Source organism: Coturnix japonica, chromosome Z, assembly GCF_054131305.1.
Source record: "Coturnix japonica strain WE chromosome Z, WE-NBRP24, whole genome shotgun sequence".
Lineage (NCBI taxonomy): Eukaryota > Metazoa > Chordata > Aves > Galliformes > Phasianidae > Coturnix > Coturnix japonica.
In genome coordinates this window covers 11,346,959-11,369,540 of record NC_140702.1, presented here as the reverse complement: position 1 = coordinate 11,369,540, position 22,582 = coordinate 11,346,959, and the positions used below count along the sequence as shown (strand labels likewise).

General features: G+C 37.8%; 2 long non-coding RNA genes across 3 annotated transcripts; one reads left to right on the top strand and one right to left on the bottom strand.

Annotated features, from left to right (window-relative positions):
- Nucleotides 1-1,961: 1,961 nt before the first annotated feature.
- Nucleotides 1,962-22,051, bottom strand: LOC116652525 (uncharacterized). Its single transcript, XR_004305648.2, has 2 exons — nucleotides 21,646-22,051; nucleotides 1,962-2,847 (listed from the first exon to the last, which is right to left on the bottom strand). It is a non-coding gene; the product is annotated as an uncharacterized LOC116652525 (long non-coding RNA).
- LOC146753726 (uncharacterized) lies at nucleotides 3,612-14,953 on the top strand. Of its 2 annotated transcripts, XR_014940094.1 has the most exons (4): nucleotides 3,612-4,329; nucleotides 7,007-7,126; nucleotides 9,569-9,697; nucleotides 13,239-14,953. It is a non-coding gene; the product is annotated as an uncharacterized LOC146753726 (long non-coding RNA). The 2 variants fall into 2 exon arrangements; XR_014940095.1 differs by lacking the exons at nucleotides 9,569-9,697; nucleotides 13,239-14,953 and having other exon boundaries at nucleotides 7,007-8,581.
- Nucleotides 22,052-22,582: the final 531 nt, after the last annotated feature.

Here is a 22,582-nt window from a genome sequence, read left to right as displayed (position 1 = left end):
ATTTCCAATGACCTGAACAGCTTGCTTGGCTTCAGTTACAGCTTAGAAAAACTTAGTCTTGAAAAGGGATTTACATGAGAAAACACACTGGAGCTGGAGCTGCTGGGCTCACAGATGTTGCAACACTGAGAGGGTTTGTGTTGCTTTCCTCCATTCAGTGGTCTTGTCATGTTTGAGCTTGCTTTGAGTCTCCATCACAATCCTACCTGGCTGCTGTGTTCTCTTGCGGGTGCTTCCTTGATGGTTTTAGAAGGGGAGGAGAGGAGGAGTGAGTAGGGAGAACAATTTACAGATGTGGGGGGGGTAACCTTGAAGCCAGACACAGGTGAACAGCATGTAAGCTGCCACCAGATCTCTCTGCAGATCATAAATAGGTTCATAAGTCTCCAAAACAATTTAAATAAATAAATAAATAATAATAAAATCCAAAGTATTTATTTCTGTGTTTTATATTAATTTAGGATACCTTTTAATATTATCTTAGTTAGGTTATGCTTATGTATGGGTTGTGGTACTGTAATTTACTTGAAAAGTACATTTCTGCAGAAGTGTAATAAACAGTTTTCTTTCTTTTTTTTCAAGTGCTCTTATATTTTCCCTTCCTTACAGGCTCTTAGGAGGAAGTTAATTTTAATATGAAGTTCTCACTGATACTCCAGTACTTTGTGTTACTGCTCTGACACTGAAGTAAATGTTGCGTAAAAAAACCCAAACATCCAAAGTTCTAATGAATAAAATCCTTCATTTCCAAGAAGAAAGCACAATGATTTGCACTATTTGTTCATGGGAGATCTCGATATTAAGCTAGATGCAACTGAAGTAGTTCTGATGCTTGAGATATTGGAGACAACACTACTAACAAAGTACTGTGTATAAATGAACAATGTTCTCTGTGCCATTGATGCTTTACTGAGGTGTAATTCATGCAGTTACATTTAAGAAGCACTTCATGCAGGTTTATCAGCACCAACAAATACATGTTTCTATCCTTTTTTTTCATTGGCATTATTTATGGAACTAAGTAAATCTGGGGATATTCTGGTTGTTAAAACATGGGGGTTTTAAAAAGTTTATGTTGAGAGCAACTGAACAGTTGAGTGTCTGCAGATTTTCACTCTCTTCTTTGGCAGAATGACAAAACAGCCTCATTTCAAAACGTTCTTCCTCTTTTTCTCTCCTTATATTCAAACACACATCTTGGTTTGAGCACAGTCTTGTGTGAAGAGGTAAATAATAACAGACTGTACTTATGATTCCTTTTAGTAGTAAGAATATGCTAGTGTCAGATGGTTCCCTAGTAAGATAACAGAGTCGGTGCATCTGGCACGAGAATATGGAGAAAACAGGAATGCAGTTTTTGTGTTTTTTTCCCTTCTAGTCTTGCACAAAAACAATGTTAATTCCCTGTGAAGAAAAAAAAAAAAAGAGGAAAGATATAGCCTTGAAAATTGACTGTGATTAAAAAGAAAACAGGCTGAACGTTAATGTCGTGTCAGTGCTAAACACTGCAAAATATTTGCCACGTCAAAGGAGAAGAAAGTAACTTTTTAATTGGCTTTCTGCTGTAAATACTGCAGTTGAAATCACATACATTATTTGTAGTCAGAATGTAAAACTGGAATTGCAGATACTACAGCTGCATTAAGCATGAAAATAGAATTGATTTACTGCTACTTTAAAAACATTTTTAACATAAGAACGTAGTACACTTGAGTGTTAAATTTTTTCAAGTCACAGAAATAATGAGAAGATTTTTCTTCCTTTAATTTGCAGGATAAGCTGTTCCAAAACCAATGCCTGCTTTTTTTGTGATGTGTATGTCAGTTTCTGTGTAATTATTTGTTTATTTATTTACTTCTTTATTTATTTGAATGGCTTCTGATAGCAATCTGTAAGACGCTGTGGGGAGAACAGAAATAAATCACCACATCAGACATTCCGTGCAGAACACAAATCTCTCCTCCTGATAACTCAGCTTTATTATCAAAGCGACAGTTCTTGCTCCAGGTTCCAAGCTCTGCTGCTGCTCAGTACAGTTTGGAACAGAGGAAAATAGGAGATAAACCCTCTGGAATGCAGCATCTAGGAAAAAGGAAAAGATTACTTATCCATAGTTACATATTAGTATAAATACTTCTATATTCTTAAAGGGTATACATTCTCCTTGCAGAGTTATTCTCATGTTTAGTTCATTCTGCTTTATTGTATCATTCTGTTCTTGCTTCTCCGTGCCCCTAGTAACTGCTGTAATTGCCTGCTCAGAAGGAAAGGAAAAGAACACAGGAGTCCCTCCTGCTGCTGAGCTCAGCCCAGTCAGCGAGCAGCCTGTGGCTGCAGCAGCTGTTTCTGCTCCAGACTGAGGACAGCTAAAACTTTACATATTGATTTTAATTACTCCTCCAGGTGAAAACCCTGACACAGAACTGCATAGATATTTGCCACCTGATGCCCATAACAAAGCGACGACCTGTGTAACAGCATCAGGGTGTGCGTTTAGGGCTGAGCACAGCTTTATAAGGATGTGATGCAAAAGTCAGGCTACTCCATGGGGTGGTGGTTGGTAGGTGTTCAGTCCATACAGACCACCAGGAGAAAACACCACGTGCTTTGCTCGAGCATCTTGGTTACTTATGGGAACACGGCACGTCTGGGCTGAACCTCAGGGTAGGATGGTCTGTACTCTTGCCTCTGATTCTGATGTTGATCTGCTGGGGGATTTTCATCAGTCAGTTTTACCCTGGATGTTGAGCATCGTCAGGTGCTAGGGGTCAGAAGGTATCAAACAGTTGGATGGCTAGAACATCACTGAGGATTTGGGGATCCATGTCTGCATTTGTATTGTTCCACCTGTAAAACAGAGATCATGTTTTTTGATAAAACAGAAGTGCTATTTACCGCGAGACACAAGAGAAGAACAGAGAGGTACTGTTCTGCGGTCAATCTCAGACATGATGTATTTTCTCCTTTTAACAGAAGCTCTTCCCTTTTCTTTCTCATAAAGATCGTAAAGCCAGAAGCTCTCTGTGCTTTGCTGAAAATAGGATTCTTTTGGTTTCAGTATCAAGATGAGTGCATGCAGTGCCTTTACCATGTTCACTTCAGTAACATGGCAGGACACTTTTAGGACTTGATAACCCACAGGTCTTTTTAAGATATCATAAAAATCGAATATTGTTTTATAATTCCATGATTCTCAGCATATTTTGTGCCTTTTTCTTTTCCTGAGCCTTCCACGTTCACACAGTCAGGATTGTATGTGTCACTTAAGTCAGCACATTCATATGATTTGTCTGGATGCAGTTAAGATGAAGCTTTCTGGAGAGAATCTTAACCAAAAGCAGTAAATAGAGTATAAGCATCCAAGTTCCACACACAAATTCATTCAGTACAAAATAGATTGGGGATGTTGAAGATGGAACATCAACAACAGTAGACTGCTCTTATGGCCAGCAACAAGTTTTACTTTTAGAAATAGCACAATAAAGCATTCTGGCATGGAATGACCAGTGCATACGAACAGCCCAATTCCACTGGTCACATAGCAACTTACCACCTGCTATAAATATACGGCAGAGCATAGATCTACAAAGGAGTAAGTGAAGAGTCTCATCAACTGCACTGAATTTAGCACCAGACTGTCATCTCTGGTACAATGTGGTTCCTTTAGATCAGATTATGAAAGGAAAGATAGTGTATTGCAGGGATCTATTTGGAGAATGCAAAAATACCTGGATAAATAGGTACTTTAAACCAAAATTAGCAACATTTCTGGCTGCAGAAAGAAAGGGAAGAAGAATATTTACAAGTCATTCAAATCCTAACCAGACTTTCCCTAAAACTTCTTTTAAATCACCATCCTTTTTAAAAGAAACATTCAATAATAGAGTCTTTTGAGTTGAAAAGGACCTTTATAGCTCATCTAGTCCAGTTTGCCTGCAAGGAATATCTACAGCTCAATCATGTGCTCAGAGCCCAATCCAGCCTGACCATGAGTGTCTCCAGGGATAGGGCATCAACCACCTCTGTGGGCAACCTATTCCAGTGCCTCATCAGCCTTAGTTCTAAAAACTGTTTCCTAATAACCAGTGTGAATCACCTTTCTTTTAGTTTGATAACACTTTCCCTTGTCTTGACGCAGCAGACCCTGCTCAAGAGTCCATCCTGTTCCTTCTTGCAGCCCTTCTTCAGATGGAGCCTCAGCTCTCTCAGCCTGTTCTAGGAGAGGTGCTCCATCCCTTGTATCATACCTGGGGCCCTCCTCTGGATACACTCTAAGAGGTCCATGTCTCTCCTGTACTGAGAACTACACATCTGGATGCAGTACTCCAGGTGAGGCCTTACCAGCACACAGCAGAGGGACACGATCACCTCCGTCATCCTGCTGGCCATGCTTTGTTTGATGCAGCCCAGGACACGGTTGGCTTTCTGGGCTATGATGGCACACTGGTGGTTCATGTCCAGCTTGTCATCCACCAGTAGCCCTGGGTCTTTTTCGGTAGAGCTGTGCTCAACCCTTCTGTCCCCCAGCTTGTATTGGAAGTGGAGGTTGCCACAACCCAGGTGCAAGAACTTGCACTTGGATTTGTTTAACCTCATCAGCCCACTGCTTCAAGCCCACCTATGTCTTGAGAACATAGGTTCTCAAATAATAATAATAATAATAATAATAATAAATTTCAGTTCCATATAGAAAAAGGCCAAAATTAGAGACTTATTTATGCTGTATTTTTCAACAAATATTTTGAATATGATTTTGAAGGTAAATATTAGACACAGTTTCATTTTGATTGAAATCACTGTACTTAAACTACATGTTATTAACAGAATTTCTAGCTGAAAGCCTGACCAGCATTACTTTATAGAGCAGGCTGTTTTGGTTCAAGATTGTATGCTGCTTCTTTAATTGCACACATTTTATGTAGATTTTGAAATGTCCTATTAGGAAAAAGAAAAGAAAAAGAAAAGAAAAAAAAGTGAAAGAAAACAAGACAAATAATATTTGTTTTTCAGTAGTTATCCTGGATGTCAGCATTGCTGGGTGTGCACTGCAGCTATACTACTTAGTGACATGTATTTCTTTGTCTGAATTTATGACTTCTATGTATTAGTACTTTGCTCTGTGAGACACCAAACCTCTGAAGCTTGCCTCAGTTCATTAACAGAGCACAAGACAGGCATTACCTCTCCAGCTTACCCATCTTCATGCTTTGCACTCCTGTGGCAAAGGCCTGTGTCATGCCTTTTATCACATGGTAGTTACAGCTAGGTGCTTGTTCCCAGACCATGCCTTGAATAAAATATTACTAAGTTCAGTTTCAGGGATTAAGGAATAGTAGTCAAGGAGAAGTATTAAGTGCATGAAATCTATCAGTAAATACCACAGGTGAGAAGGATTCCAAGGGTTTCCCTTCTCCCACATATCTCACTTTGGACAAAACAAATCATAGGAGGAGACAGTGAATAGAGTAAGGTCATCTTGTTGCTTCAGGACACAACTCAAACAAGTGGAGAGAGAATTTCTTCAGCAGTTTTCAGACAAAGTATTTCTCTTCTCTATGCCAGCTTCTCCATCCTTGTTTCTCCACCTGCTTCTCCCAGTTTAACACCGGTGAAGGGATTTCTTTGCAAGGCTAGATCATGAAACCTCAGAGCAGCTTGGACACTTCAGATACCTTCCAAGCCAAAGCCACGTGCCAAAGCTGGTGTCAAATGCAGCAGGCTGGCAGAACAGCAAGCCCCCAGACCTAGCATGCAAGCAGTTGGCAGAAGATCTGTTGCTGCTATGACTAGCAGTCAACACCACCATTTATTTCTATAGGTCTGCCAGTTTTCCCAGGTGAACATGGAAGGATCTGGGTCATTCTCTTGTAATGACCAAGAAGCAGCGTGTGAGGAGTCTGCCTGCAGCAGAGTTTAAATGTTTTAAGTTGTTAGCAACCACTTAATGACCTGATTGTATTGATTCAACTTTTTGTATAAGAAAGTATAGCTGACAACAGACATGAAAAAAAAATCATTTCTATTTAATACAATTTGTCTTGGAGTTAGTTCAAGCCAAATATGCCTTAACTGTTTGTGTTGTACCTTGACATAAGCCTTGATGGCATCAATTATTTACACTGTATGTCTGAAGGTTGTTCTAAACTGTGAAGGACACTGACAGTATTTTTTTCACCTGAAATCTGAACAGCTTCATCATCTTGGTATGCAGAATAATGTGGTAGAAATATGTGATTAAACATTCAGAAAATGATGCTAAGAGATTAATTGCTTTAATATTTTACTGAGAAGAAATATTATGAACAAGTATTCCTGGCTCCCTATCTTTGTTCAGAAGAGAATGAACAGATAACGTTTATAAAATCTGAATTAAACAATTTAATTGGGGATATGATCCTTAAGAGTTAATTCATTCCTTGGTAGAAACACACAAATAATTGGGTATCATGGGTAGAGTTGATTTTATTTTACTCATCTCTATAAAAATCATGTATATGGTTCAACACCCAGATTTTTAAAAAGTCGGAAATATGATTAGAAATCTATGAGCTTAATGCTGTGGCTGAGATTTTTAGATGTGCAAGGTCTGAAAAATTCTAAATTACACCTCTCACAGCAAAAGTATATCAGCAGTAATGCACACATAAAACATCAAGGCTAACGCTACATATTGTATAATATTAATAAAAAGTGTGTATAACCTATTGGCTTTATTGGAGGCTGTTCTAGGATTCAGATGCTGCACAGAATGTCTCAGGAACATTCACTCCCTGGTTCAGCTAAGTATTTACAGAAACATCTCATACAGGGCATGTGTTCAGTCTTGGTGACACCCTCAGTCACATCACTGAAGTTATAAACAGCTGGTGTTTTGCTGTAAGAAAGCTCTGCAAATCTTTTAGGACAAGTTCTACATAGTCTTTTGTCAGCTTAAATGTCTCAATTATAAAAATCACTTAAATGGTATGACATACAGAGTTCACATATTTTTCTTTTGTACTTTCAGGTATCCATCAGTAATGGATTCCAACATCTGGCTGAAACCCAAATAACCCTGAAATGAACAGAGCTGATGTCAATGTTACAATGAAATTCAGGCAAAGCCTGAATCTAGCTCTGAGATGGGGTAAATTCCATCATAGTCTGTACTATATGCTTCAACCTTATCAGTGGTATATCTTTTCAAATGAGCTCATACAAGCCCTGGTGTACTCATCTGACTTTTGAGTCTGTCATTGTCCTGCAGAGAACAGTTGCACTCAATAGGAGCTAATAGAAGGCCTGATTCTTGCATCTTAAAGCCATGATTTTCTGCTTTTGTGTGAAAGTTTGTGATGAACCACATCAAGTGTTAACCTAGATCATAAGAAGCATAGTTGTCAGTCTATGCATTTTTTGAGAAACACATAAATAGTGCAGGAAAAAAAAAAATACACTGAATATAGATAGATCCGTGTGTAGACAAACAGACAAGCAGACAGACAAATACTTTGGTTATATATAAACATATAAATATCTTGGTGATAAATGCTTTAGTCTACCACCTGTAAGCAGAACTTGAAAATTCCTAATTAGGATTGTATCTGTGTTGTTCACGATTTCACTAGAGAAACATCTGCAGACCTCAGAGTATGCAAACAGACAGGAAAAATAGAGGTAAGCTTTTGGTACATATCGAAGAACAGAGTAGTTTGTAAAATACCGTTTCGAATGCACATATATTGAACAGCCTCTAGAATCACTCCGGACGTATTTAGATCACTTAGCTAGAATCACATTTTATTTTTCCCAAGGATAATCAAAAGAAGATATGCTTTAAAGATAGCTACATATTAATGGTCCATCACTTTTACAGAGAAGGAGCGGCTTATTGCCTGCCTGTATCAATGGTATAGTGAACCACTTTCACCAGATCTGAACTCCCTCCTTAGGCAACTTTGGCGATAGCCAGAAAACAACACTTAACCAATTAAAAAGGCAAGGGAGGAAGGAAGGGCTTCTTTTTTGCTCTTTTTGACAGAAAAGCCATTTAGCAATACAAATGTTAAATGATTGGATTCTTTTCCTTTGCTTACTTTGCCTTTTCTTTAGCTGATGTGGCTGCCTTCTTTACAGTTTCCAAGCCTTACATGTGTTGAGTAGCAATAAAGGTGCATGTGCCTCTTCTCTGAGGCAACTATAAAGCCAGTGGGGAGATATTTCAGTGCTCAATCTGGGGTGGAGCAAGACTGTGAAATTTTGATAACATAGATCAAAGGTTGTAATCTATTAGATTAGCCTGGATTTCTTTTATTATTATTTTTTTTAATAGTCCATCATGACACACAGTGTTATTAGTCCTTGGATTCTAATACTTTGCTTTTTCCACAATAAGGACCTTTTATCAAAGCAATTTTTTCTGTTTCTTCAGGAGAAGAAATAAATAATAATAAATACAAGATAAATACAAGAGTTTTCTGTAGCACATTTTCATTAGAACATGGATTTTTAAATTCGAAAGGAATGATGTTGCAAACATATCTGTTTCCCCTAGATGCCTAAAGAGTAGCTAAATAAAATCACATTATTTTTACTTAGTTAATATTTGGAAAACAGTGTGCTCCTTATTTTTCTTATTGATTTCCAAGACATTTTACCCTACAGTCAGCAACACATTTAAGGTATGGAAATATGTGCCTAGATAAAACAAGAAATATAATCGAAAAGTAGCATCTACACCAAAAATCAGATAAAACATAATGGCTGACTAGTCAGTTTCATCTAGGTTAGTACAAGAGATTTGTTTTTAACTATCATCTTCTAAGAGCTTCTCTCATATAATTATAGGAAAAGATGTCTGCCTGCAGAGAACTACAAACACTGGCCTTTTGGTAACAATGTCAGTGTATGGTCCCACTGGCAAAAGGAGCTTTGAGCTCCCTGTGCCAGATGCTAAATCAGTGGACACTTCCAACACCACACTGCCTGAGACAATACATCTTATTTCATAACGAAGTGTAAGAAGAAGATTTAGAATCACGGTCTTGCAACTCTGCTTCTCATGTCCAAACAATGTGATAGGGCTTAGGTTTCCAACATGAAAAAGGAGGGGAATAAAATTATTAATGTTTGATATGTATTAAAAGCATACGCTGAACAAAATGTAGAACTCCTCAAATAATATGCCAGGAAATGTGGTCCAGGTCAAGTGGAACTAGAGGATTAATTTACAATAAAAAAAAAACAAAAAAAAAACGAAGCAGAACGAAGAGTTTTCATGTCATGTAGTCGTGCTCTATTGAGTATTAACCTCCATAACAAATATAGTGTCTAAAATAAAGATATTTCCCCAGTCTGTTAGCACTGGAATAGCTCTGGGCACTGGAGTCTTTTTCAAGGACTTACTAAGTTACATATATCTAAAATACTTTTTTCTCTAAATCCCTGCCATGTCCTGGTTCAAGTAGCTGGTATTTGTCCAAAATTAGCACTTTTGTGCAGGTAGTTCTTTATATTACTTGTTGTGCTTGACAGCATTTTAAATTCAGTTTTATTTGTTCTTATTGCCATTACACGTGACGGAAGAAAGAAGAGATGCTCAAGTCTCTTCAGTGACTTAGGAAAACCAAAATAGGTGGAAAATGTGCTCCAAAGGGACTTAAGCCCATCCACAAAGGAGCCTTCTAAAAGCTTTCACTCATTCATAACAATCTGCAAGGTAAGTGAAGCAGAGGAAAAGAAAAATAATGGTGGAGTATAAGAGAAATACTTTGTGAGAACAAATCAAAGAAACAAAGAAGCAAACAAAAAGAGCCAACAGTCAGAAAAGTGAACTCTAAACAGCACACCTTACTATTGTACAGACAATGTTGTATGTGTTGGTGGTATATATAACAATGTTATATGTGTTGGTGGTACACATGGGTCACTGCACGTACATGAAACACCACATTTAGTGCATTTCCTTTTAAATGTAATATATTGCTTTATCAGAGTCTTTATTTTTTACAAATGGTACTACATAATATTTATTAGTCTACTAGAAAATGCAATACTCTCATAAATAATTCAAATCAAATTACATTTGTCAGCTAAAGCAGCAGTGTACCTTTAGTGGTACATTACCCTTGATTTTTTTTTTATTGTCTTTGTCCCTTTGCTTGTTGATTGGTAAAAATCAGTGTTCTGTAATTGATCTCCAAGTCATTAAAATGAATTAATAATGCTCTAGTAGTTTTCTACTGGAAGGCAAAGATTTTTTTTTCATTTCCATTTCATCTGGCATCAAGGGTGTGAACAAACAATAGTGCGTAAACAAGTTCTCTAACCCAAATAGAAATTATCAGGAGAAAAACAAAACTAAACAACAACAAAAAAAATCAAGTCTAAGGAAGCATTTCAGGGGTGTAAAAATGTAGTGAATACAGGCTATGGACCACTGTCCAGAGGATGAGGTTTATGAAAATTTCTCCAGTTACCTGAGATAGCAAGATAGTCTCCTTTGTCTATGATCCAATATCAATGCACATCACGACCAACACAGACAGTGCATATAGACCACCAGCATCTACCAAGCTCATGTTACACATTTGACCATATAGGGGAGTCAAGGGATTACCAAATCTAGAGGCACACCCAAGGTTTTGTATGTGTGTCAAGGTTGGACTCAGCCATTCTCTGATCATGGCAGCTCTCCTACTCACCCTGAGCAAGCCTTAACGGCAATTTGGCCGTGAATCTCCCACAGCCTGGCAGATGGATGCACTTGAGACCTATGCACTTCTCAGGAGTTACAGCCTCTCCATTGCTCTTGTTCCTATTTTGATGTATATTGATGTCACGTAACTTCAAGGATTTCCAAAATGGTACAAGTAGGGAAAAGTCACCCTTCACCAAGCTACTCCTTTGCTTTCTTCTCCAGTCATGTCAAAATCTTAGAAGACCTCTGTGAGGAATGACCTTGTCATAAGAAAGCTGTGGTCAGCACACACAAGGAGAGCAGCAAAATAGAATGAATTGGTCAGCTGTACTGCCATGCTGTCACAGAGTTAACTAGATCAATCTATGTCCATGACAGGGGGCCCGTAGGTTCACTGGCCTCCAAAAATGGGAAGAGAAAAGGGAAAGGGGTAGGGAGATGGGAGCTGGATTCAAGGAAACAAACAGAGCAGTGGTAATGATCTAAGGAGGAATGCAAGATAACACAATACAAAACAATACAATTGAAACTGAAGCTAATAATTCAAGTAAGATAAGAGAGAGTGGTTTCTGAAAACCAGGAAGCATACTTTGAAACTGAAGGCACACGACTTGGAAGCACACCCACACCTGCTGCTAGGCAGTGAGAGAGAAAAGAGAGCATCACTTCTGTGATGTATTTCCCTCTCTGACCGTGAGGTCCTCTGGGACGTGTAGTTCTTCTTTTCTGTGCTCTACATGATGTTATGATGTGGAATACCAATAGCAAAAATTACAAAACCATGACAAATGCATTCCTGTAATTTGTCAGATGCAGCCACATTGCTGCAAGACAATGTCAGATTTTTTCATGCTCACAGCACTTTCACTGTTTGCTGGGCAATGCCATCTGCTCACCAGAGCTGATACTGAAACTGCCAAAACATTTTTGCTTAGTGAAGGAATTTTCCCTCAAAAATGTGTACTTGACTGTGCATTTTCAGTTGGTTACCAGTCAGGGATTAAGCATCTTCCAGAAGTAAACCCAGTACTTAGTATTCATATATTGTAAATGAATGTGAGCAGCCAAGAGCTGATTGAGCTGCAGAGGTAAACACTCAATAGCTAAATATTTTCATTATTCATATGACTGAAATGTTGAGGTATATGAAGAGATACACCTGAAGGTCAGTGCTAAGCAAAAGAAAAGCTTTAAGAAGCCATAGTTTCAGCTATTCTATGTTTTGTATTCATAAAATTTATTTTGAGCACTGGAGCAAGCTCTACAGGGAGGCTGTGAAATCTCCTTCCCTGCAGATACTCTATAGACACTTCCCCTTGAAGTCTCCTCTAGGGAACGCGTCTTAGCAGAAGGGCTGGACTAGACTATCTGTAGATGTCCATTTCAGACCCGGTGATTCTATGATTTTTAGTCTTTAAAATGCACTTCAAACAATCTTAGCAGGAAGAGTGTGGTGGTAGGATAAGGGGTTACAGCTTTAAACTAAAGGATTTAGATTAGATATGAAGAAGAAATTCTTCATTATGAGGGTGGTGAGGCCCTGGCACAGCTGTGGGTGCCTCATCCCCAGAGGTGCTCAAGGTTGGATGGGCCCTGTGCAGCCTGAGCTGGTGACAGGTAATACTTACCCACAGGAAGGGGGGCTGAAACTACGTAGTTTTTAAGATTCCTTCCTATCCAAGTCATTCCATGATTCCATGACACACTATATATAATACCTACGTTTCAATCATTGTGACAACTCTCATATGGACAAAGTTCTTACTATACTCTCTTGTGTAAGTGCATCTTTAGGAACAAAAGTCCAAAATGGAACAAAAAAAAAAAAAAGAAAAAAAAAAATCACAAAACTTGTAGGGATCCTAATTTGTCTCTCATTTCTAATGAAGAACTGTAACAGAAGCACTTACTCAAAGATTAAATGTGTTATCAGCTTTTGAATGTGTGGATCAGACCCATGAGCAAATAAAATGGAATGGGATTATATATAATATAGAAGATTCAGAGAATAATGGATTAATTTTGTTGTTGTTGTTGTTATTTTTTTAATATCTTGTTTTTTTTCTTCACTTCACTTTTGACTCAACAGCATGAAGCTGTTGAGCCAAATGCTATGCAATTTTTTCTGGAGGTCTCAAGGCCCTAGAGGTGGATTTGGTTGTCTTCCTTTTTAAAAAAGAACTACAATTGGTTGAAATTATCATTTGTTTTACAACTTCGAAACAGTGGGAAAATCAAGGGAATGCATTGCCGTGTGAGGAGGGAGTGAGAGAGAGATTATCTCTTTTCATTAATAAACAAATTTATGCAGAAGCGAGAATACAAATTCAGCTTTTTTCACTTCAAAGGATTTTCATATCTTGCCTAGCCAATATTTTTGTAAATTGGCTTATACTGTAGGGATCAATTAAAATATCATTGCTGATTAATTCCTGCAGAGAATCTGAAAGTCTGGACATACATAGCCTCAGTTACTGATGCAGTATGTATTCATATGACCTACTGGGTGAAAGGACTGGGGTGAAGAATTATCTATTTATTTTATTTATTTTTTTAACAGGACATTACAAGGATGTGTTTTTCTGTGCTATCTTTGCACACTGATCTCAGAGTCTCTTCACTGAAAGACATAAGTTTACAACACACAATGCTTCTACGTTTAGCTGTACACTCCACTCTGAACACTGTGACGAGGAGCAACAGCTGCTTAAGAAAGATGTGATATCTTTCTGGTTAAAACTAATGACAGGTGAGGACCTGTTCTGTCCTGAAGCTTCTTTATACCACTTCACGGCATGCAAGCAGTCTGTGGAAATACAGTTGGAAAATGGAACACTGAAAACCCCACTTAGGTAAACAAAGCAAGCAAAATTTGGGATAAATCTGATAAAATGTAAAAAGAAACAACACAGAATTATCAGTAAACATGGAGGATTTTCTTCCTCCTGGATTTCTTGTTCCTTTTGTAATTGCTTATTATTCAGCAAGTGAGATATGCTCTCTCATGTATGCTTTTTGATCTCTTTTTAATAGCCAGACTAATATCAACAGGAATCAGAAATGTGATCCCAGTTTCAAAACACAGAGTGCAGTACTCGGGCATGGCATAGTTGGTGACTCAGACCCTGAAGCAGAGGTTTGCAATTAATTATCTTACAATCTACAAAATGTCAGTCAGACCACAACTACCACTGAAAATTCTGGTTACAAGAATGCCTGTTAAAGGAACGGAACATTTCACCATGACAGTTAACTCGCATATCTCAGGTAAACTGTGAAATCAAAATAACAGAATGATCAAATTCTTATTCAGAATATTGCTTAAATTACTAAACATGATATGGAGGAATAATTTAGTACTTTCATTTTCCTGCAGGACTTTTTTTTTTAAATCTACATAGTACATACATACTATTCAAACCAACCTAGCCCCTAAATTATGCAGGCATCAAGAAAAAGAGCAGTCTGAGTCACCATTTAGAAACCAAATCTAAAACTCCATAACTAATAGTCTGTAGATGGAAGAATAATGCATGCTTCAACCTTTTGATTGTCTCAAACTGTAACAAAAGTCTGTATTTTTAAGTGTGCTTTTTTCTTGGTAGAGCTGTAGAGTTTTAAATCTCTGATTTTAAGTTTCACTTACATATTGTGACACAGATTTATCTTTCTTGCCTCTTTATGGACCATTTCCCTTTTAGGCTCCAGCATCTTGATCACTACTGTTTGATGAATCAGCTTTCCTGTTAACTAGAGGTGTAGAGCCATCATCTAATGAAAACACTCTGCATTTTATGACTCCCCAGACTGTACTTCTGCATATTAAAATAGAATTTCAATCTCAGTGTAAGAAATAAAATCAAATCTAACATCTGTGGTCTGAACAGAACTAATGAAACACTGCTCATTTAATTTTAACAGTATTTTCAATGTTAGACAATATAAAAGGAGATACTGAATGTAATTTAAAATGTCTAAAAATTATTAATAAATATACAATTTTGAAGGCAAATTCAACAAGAGCAGATAATGCCTGAACAATCTGGTGGCCTTCTCTGTTGCAGTGGCAGCATCAGTGGACAAAGGGGAGGGAAACTGACGCCACATACTTGGACTTGTGCAAGGTCATTGGCATGATCATCCTTGTTCCTAAATTGGAGAGGTAGGGGTTTGAAGAGGGGGCTTTCTGGTGGTTGAAGAACTCACTGGATGCTTGCAGCCAGAGAGTTTCAGTCAGTGGCTCTGTGTCCAGGTGGAGCCCAGTGTTGAGTGATGTCCTGCAGGGGTCCATCTGGGACCTGTATTTGTAAACATCTTTAGCAGTGACACAGGTGATAAGATTGAGTGCACCCTCAACAAGTTTGCTGGAGGCACCAAACTGCATGGTATGGTTGGTAGAGCAGAAGGAAGGATCCAGAGGGACCTAGACAGGATAGAGAAGTGGTCCTACATGAATCAAATGAAACTGAACAAGGCCAAATGCAAGGTGCTACATTTTGAGTTTCAGCAATCCCTAGTATATGTACAGACATCAACTTAAGTGCAAATTGCTGCTTTCTGCTCTGCCAGAAGTAAAATTGTTATGTTTCCTGCAGGCACTTGGTTTGTCTCTGAGTCTCAGAAGCAGAGTAGTTAAGATAATTCAGTACCACTATAACTACAAGACTTTGCACTGCACTGCACGGCTGTTTGTAGGTCCATGCCTTCTTTCTTGGCTTCAACTTTTTTTCCATTTATATGTCAGGTGTTCTCTAGCAAAATCTATTATTGGACAAAGTGCTCCACAGAATTAGCTTTATTTTGCAACCATTTTCAATATCAGGAAAAAGAAAATAAAAAATCACACCCTATGTCTGTGATCTGCTGACAAGTTAACAGTTCTTTCTACTGCTGCTAAGTATAGCTTGATAGGAGACACTCCCTATCACTATTTCTTTACTGTCACATTATTTTTTTGCAGGCAAACTCTACAAATTTTCTTATGGAAGGCCTGGGAACAGCTACAGAAGAGAAAGAAAGTGCTACTACAAAGCATTACATCAGATTCTGCTTTTCTTAAGTTTCTGTTTCCTTCAAATTTCTCTTTTTCTTAAGAATATCTGTAGCAAGAATGTTACTTTCTGTGCAATACCTAATGTTGCAAGGAACAGATGGATCTGCCAGAAACCAGCAAATATGCCAGAAATACTAAATTTTGTATGAAGCAGAAGAAAAATGAACATAGAAAGCCCATATTCTAATAGGCTGAGATATCTGTGATCTAAGTAATACATGCACTTGTTAATGGAAAATATAAATGACCCAAAAGTTTAAGTTAATATTAATTCTTCATTATTCCAAAGTAAAATACACTTAGGCATAAAATAAAATCATAATTAAAGTCAAACAAACAACAGCAACAAACAAAACAGCAATGCCTGCCTTTAGAGATAATCTTTAGTGGAACATCTGTCTTCATACAACATTAGTCCTTAAACAGGTTTCTTCTCTGTTGACTCATTTTTCTGCTGCTCCTTCCAATCACAATGTATTATATTCAGGAACACTAGTTATTGTTTGAAGTGATATTACTTGTTAATCTGATGCATGGTTAACATGGTACTGGGGAACACTACGAAGTCAGATTTTGTTTTTATCAGCAACAGCCATAACAAAAAAACATGGGATTAGATTTAATGTGGTATAAAATAAAATATTTAATGTGATGTGTTTGATGGCCTCTGTCAGCAAGACAAAGGATGCCATGAATTGTAGCACAGTGCCAGAAATCAGTAGTTTTAGTCAGCTCCTTTGGAGGCATGTTTAAGATTTTAAAATACAAACTTCTAAACAAATATAAATGAGAAATCAGTCTCTGATGGAAATAATAATAATACTAATAGAAGACATAGATTAAGAGAATAGAGAACCTAGAGCTATCTATAGAGTAGAGATAGAACTACAAATGCATGTGATGCTCTACTTCAAATTTCTGTTTGCACTCACATCTAGTCAGATTCTGAGTAATTTTTCTGGCCAATAAAATGTAGTTAAGGATTACATCAGATCATCTCTTCCCGACACCTCTCTGCCTTCCCCTTTTGTCCCTCTTTCCCTTCATTTCTCAGTGTAGTTGTATCATAGCATGGCTTAGATTGAAAGGGACATTAAAGTCCTCCCAGCCCTGAGCTTGCATCATGGGAGTGCTGCCACCGAGCAGGTCAGGTTAGAACAGGGCCCATCCAACCTGGCTTGGAGCACCTCCAGGGATGGGGTACCCACAGATTCTCTGGGCAGCCGTGCCAATGCAACAAAGACATGAAGAATCCAGGCAGAGAACTAGAGGAATTAAGGTGATATTTTGTATATAACACTGCTTGTTTCTGGTAGCCCTGCTAAAAAACTACACTGACGTACAGATAGCCAAGCTTGGCTTTGCCTGGTTTTGCTCAGCCACTTCTGCTTGTCAGCAGAGGGCTAAGATTCACAGTGCCTCAAACTTATGCTTTTTAGGGAAATGTCTTGTGCTATGTTGAGGAAGATTTTTTGTCAAACTTTTGTTACAATAATATATAATTTCTTTAAAGAAATGTCTAGGATAACAAAGTCGTTATCCTATACACCTTATGCTTTCAAGGACAGGAACTTTTGGAGTGCTGTGGTACACACCAATGATATGCATATTTATAGATATGTTTTGAGAAAATCCTTTTCTACATGGAGATGAATATAGTATTTTCAAACAGCAACAACAACAACAAAACATTCTCTACTTCCAGTACATTTTTCTCACTGGGACATGTTTCTTACTGCTCAAGTTACTGCTCTTCAAGAGGAAAAATTAAGGCACTGTCCACAGGACTCTGAAACAAAGTTTTTCAATAGAATATAGGGGATGACATCTTTGAGTGCAGTCATTATTCCCTGCACTTTCATTTTAGAAAAGGAGAGATTTGTAAGTGACCTTGCTCAGTGACTAAAAGTAGGGTAGAACTCACATCCGGAAGTAGTTCTTCTTGCCTAGAGAGATAAGTCTCTTTTCTTATTTGAACTTGGTCAGAAAGGCAAGTTCAGACAAATAATTTTAAATGCCAGTAGCAACCTTAGATCTTTTATTTTGACCTTGACTACAAATAAGCACAGGAACATTCACACATGCATGCATTCATGTGCACACATAACTTAAAATGTAACATATTCAGTCATTTTCCAAAAGCTGTCTGGCAAGCGTATATACTAAGAAACAACACCTATCTACCTACGCTATAAAAAAAATGTGGACGGTGTTTAATTATTGGACTTGATGCTTTTCAAGGTCTTTTCCAATCTGGGTAATTCTGTGATTATTTCTCACTTATTTAAAAGTACACTGTTCATATACATGCTTATTCCCCAAAAATTTTAAGTTTTTTAATATTTTACCGTGTAAATAATATTTCTGTACACATATTCTTAGTTTACAAGCACTGGTACTCCTGTATTTCAGCCCTTTTCCTTCTTTTAAATACACAGCATATATTTAAACCAGTGTATTCCACCAGTCTCTCCCCATCAAATTCCATTCATAATTAATCTCCCAGTTCACACAGTCATCTCTGCAGTATATTCTCCTAGTGAAGGAGATGAGTTCTCAGGGGTGCAACATCTTAGGCCGGGAATGAAGGGTTTACTTTCCTCTCTCCATGTTAGAGAATGCTAATGTGATTCTTCAGAGCTCAGCCTCTTAACAAGGGAAGTGAGGATTTACAGTCCTCTAGCTTTCTCAGCTAAGGGGCTCTTCAAGGCTTTCAAGAGCTGACCTTGCAAAGGACTGTGTTCTTTTAATGCTCTCCCTTTTGAAAGAGAGCTTACCTGTTTTCTCGGTCTGATGCAGATACTGTTAAAAAGGGGTTTCCATGGATACCAACATCAGTAGAAAATGAAAGAGGGTTGTTCTCCTTTCTGACCCACTGGAGTCCCTCACTGTTGCTATGGAAAAGCTGTCACTGCTTTTGTTTTGCGTATCTGATTCTAAAACTACAGTTTAGGAAAGATGTTCTATAGGGATGAGTAGAACAAGTAACAGTTTGTAATTGATCACGGTTTTAGGGCGTTTCTTAAACTTTAGCGTGATTTGTGAAGGAAGTAGATTATTTTACTAAATATCCTTCTTACAGGTCTCTAGAAGGAAGAGTTCAAAAGACGACGAATCTCAGCAGCTTCTGAAGTTCTCTCATATTAATTATTAATGAATTTGAAATTAAACTCTTGTTTCTTGGTGGTCTTCAACACCAGCTATCCCCTGTGGCTAACGGTAATTCTCAGATTAAAAACAAGCAAAGAACTGAATTGTGGAGGTTTCCTCACTGTGGACATGAATCAAAGACCTCTGATGTAAAAGAAAGTATTTCAGCTGACCTGGCAGGGACAGGAATAAGGATGAAAATTCCAGGTTAGACATTCATGAAGGATACTTAATTCTATTGATTTTAATCTTCAGCCAGGAATCTTTTTAGAAATATTCCTGCATTTCAATGAAAATTTCCTTAAAATAAATGAAACACTTCCCCCAGTTTCTCCAAAATACACTCTCGCAGAACTAAACAACTCACTCCCTTTGAGATCCATAAACATTCAGGTGACATGGAAGGGGCTTCCCTAACAATTAAGATTTATTGCCAACACACTGAGAAAGACATACGATGTGCTGCCAAAAAACAAAGAAATTGAAAATTGGTAGAAGAAATAATTGCAGGGGCACAACAGTCAAACAAAAGGGTGTGACCTCCCCAGTCAGGCATTATTTTATCATTTTATGTCACCTGGATTAGTCTATTTGTTTGGATCTTCCACATGTATGTTTTACTGTTTTATTTCCCTTCCTGGTCATGGAGGGCATATATATTGTTTAGTAAGCAGAATTAGGGCCGCTGCAGTTTACATAGTCAATAGCAGTCAAACACTAAGGTCAATGTCTATCACATCTTGGAAAAATTGGGGTTAGAGAAGGTGAAATTATCATTCCATTTTGTTTTTATTGCTTTAATAGAAAACCACAGAGTCCCTGACCCCTGCTGCCACTCATGTCCTGCTCCAATAGCAATGTGTAACCTTCAACACTCAATTACAACAGGAAATAAGGCAAAGAAGAGGTTAGTATGTGTGTTTGGCCAGTGAGAGCCTTTGAAAAAAAGTTCCAAAAAGGCTTCCAAAGAGAGAGGAAGAGGGTGAAAGAGGAGTGCAGGAAGACAAACAAGAGGGACAAGTAGAAAGGAGAAACAAGATGAAGAAAGGGAAGGAGAAGAGTGAAAAGAAAGCCCTTCCTCATGTATTAGCTGGGTGACCTTCAGCCCTGTACATTACAGCATCCTGTAGTATGACAAATCACATACAGCCAGTGTTTGCTCTGAAAGAACAAATTTGTCTTACTGGCTGCCTAAGAGTGACCATATAGACATCACTGGGTTTAGGAATTTAACATACAACTCTGTATGTAGTCCAAATTTTTGAAACAAACGTAAAATAAATTACTTATTTGGAGTGGATATGCAAAGGGGAAGAAGTCATTTGATTTTAAAGGCTAACATGGTTATCACTGCAAGCCGTGTGGGATCAGCCCAGATAAGATGTCTGTAGATGGACGGATGTCTGTCTATGGGTCTCACGGAAAAGGAATGCCTAGAGCTCGTTACTACTCGAGAGAATAATTTTCCTAAGGATAAAAGAACGTTAACCATCCACAGCTCAATTCTAGTTTCCTGGTTTTGGCAGCATATTGCCATGGATTTGTTAGGTTTTATGAAGCTAAAGCAAACACATGGTCTTGCTTGCAGTGAACCATAGAAGGCATCCTCACCACTCCCAGCATCATGTCACCAAATTCTGGACATTCCACAAAGCTACTCAGTCTTGATGGAATAAATTCAACCAATAAAAGTTGGCATGAATCTAACTTATTTTTTTTTTAATTTCATTTTTTTTTCCCCCTAGGGGTTATAAAGCACCGCTATTAAAATATGAACGTTTCTTTTCTCTTGGATTTTTTACTTTATAATTACTGAACAAAATTAGCATTTTTTTCAGCAAATTATTTTTCAGTTTCTCCTCCTTTCCAAGATGGAACACAGTTCTTTTGAAAAACTTTGCATTGAGGGATTAATACAGGTAAGCATTGTATTTTGTGGACTGAGCTAGGGTCAGGCTTCTTTTACATTCCTCTTACTTATTATTACTAGAGTTAAGTTTATTCTGATGCATACTTTTCAGTTCTATCATAGAATCACAAAATGGTTTGGGTTGAAAGGGACCTCAAGGATCATGAATCTTCAACCCTCTGCCACAGGCAGGGCTGCCAACCTCCACATCTAACACTAGACCAGGCTGCCCAGGGCCCCATCCAGCCCCCAAGGATGGGGCATCCACAGCCTCTCTAGGCAGCTGTTCCAGCACCTCACCACTCTCATAGTAAAGAACTTCCCCTGACATCCAGCCTTAATCTTCCCTCCTTCAACTTAAAACCATTTCCCCTTGTCCTGCCATTATCTACCCTTGAAAACAGTTGTATATGTATTCTGTATTCAAGAAGGAAGGTAGAAAGTAAAAAGTAAAGCTGGAAATACTATTTACCTCACCTTAATTCTAATGCCATTGCATATCCACAGCCAAGTAAGAGAGGAGGGAGATTAAAAGGCAGTCTATGTATATTAATCTTATTATATAATCCAGATGATATGTTGTTCTTATGATGTATTAGATCATGCATCATTAGAGTCAGCTATCATTCTAATGATGCATGATGTAATAAATCACAGTGGAACACACTGATAAAGTATTATTGAATAGAGGGGGGCGTTCACATGAAAAGCAATATAGATAGAAGTAAAAAAAAATAAAGATAAAAAATAAAGCAACACAAAACTGTAATCTGGAGCTGGATTCTTCATTGTCAGGGAAAAAAATCAAATCATAACCTTAAACAAAACTCTTATTAAAGCAGATGTAAATTTTACCTCCAAATGGGTCTGGATTTCAGACATCCTCCAAGCTCCCATTTCTGGCACTGAAGAAGCACTTGTGGGATTTCATTTCACACAGCAGAGAACTGAGATCCCAAGCACCTAGTTCAAAGCCTGTAAGAAATACCAAACATAAATCATGCTCCATTAGGTTTCACACATTGTTTGTAAACAAAAATCTGGACGGGAATGGAAGAAAGACACAGCAATTTGCTTTGACTCTTTCAGACACGGTATTTTGAAATGCTTTGAGTTGCTCATTAAATGCTAGAACAGAAAACCTGGCTTTGAAATTAAGCTTTTGTTTTAGGGAAAATAAACACTTCTGCTCTGACGAGAAAACATTTTCATTTAGTGATTCTTTGTGACTTTGTTGTTGTTGTTGTTTCAATTGGATTTAGAAGCTCAAGCAGTGAAGTGGAAATTTTACCACAGTCCAATCAGAAATGATAAAGGATTCACCCTCTCTAACTGGATTAGAGCAAACCTTTAATACATAAATTGATGGATGAGTGGATGGATCTATCACAAATACAGTTGTCTGGGAACTTGCATTAAATTAATCTGTTTTCTTTGGAAGTGCAGCCACACAGCCAAACAAGAAGTTAAATGCTTAGGAGACTGTTCTGCTTCCACCAAAACAAATAAAATGTCCCAGCATCTCCAGCTGATGAAGCCAGCTGCAAAGCTACTGAGAACTACTGTCTGCATTTCAGGTTGACTGCAGGATCTGGTCCTCATTATCTTTAGCAGATAGTTCACAAAGCCATGCAAGGTCCCGTGTCTTTGAAAGGTTATAATGAATACATTTGTTGAAAGTCCGTACAGAACTGGCTGATGACATTAACGCAGATGATAGATGGTATAAAAATGTACAGTTCTTACGACTGTTTAGATATAAAACAATACAAATGTTATTTACTTCTAAAAA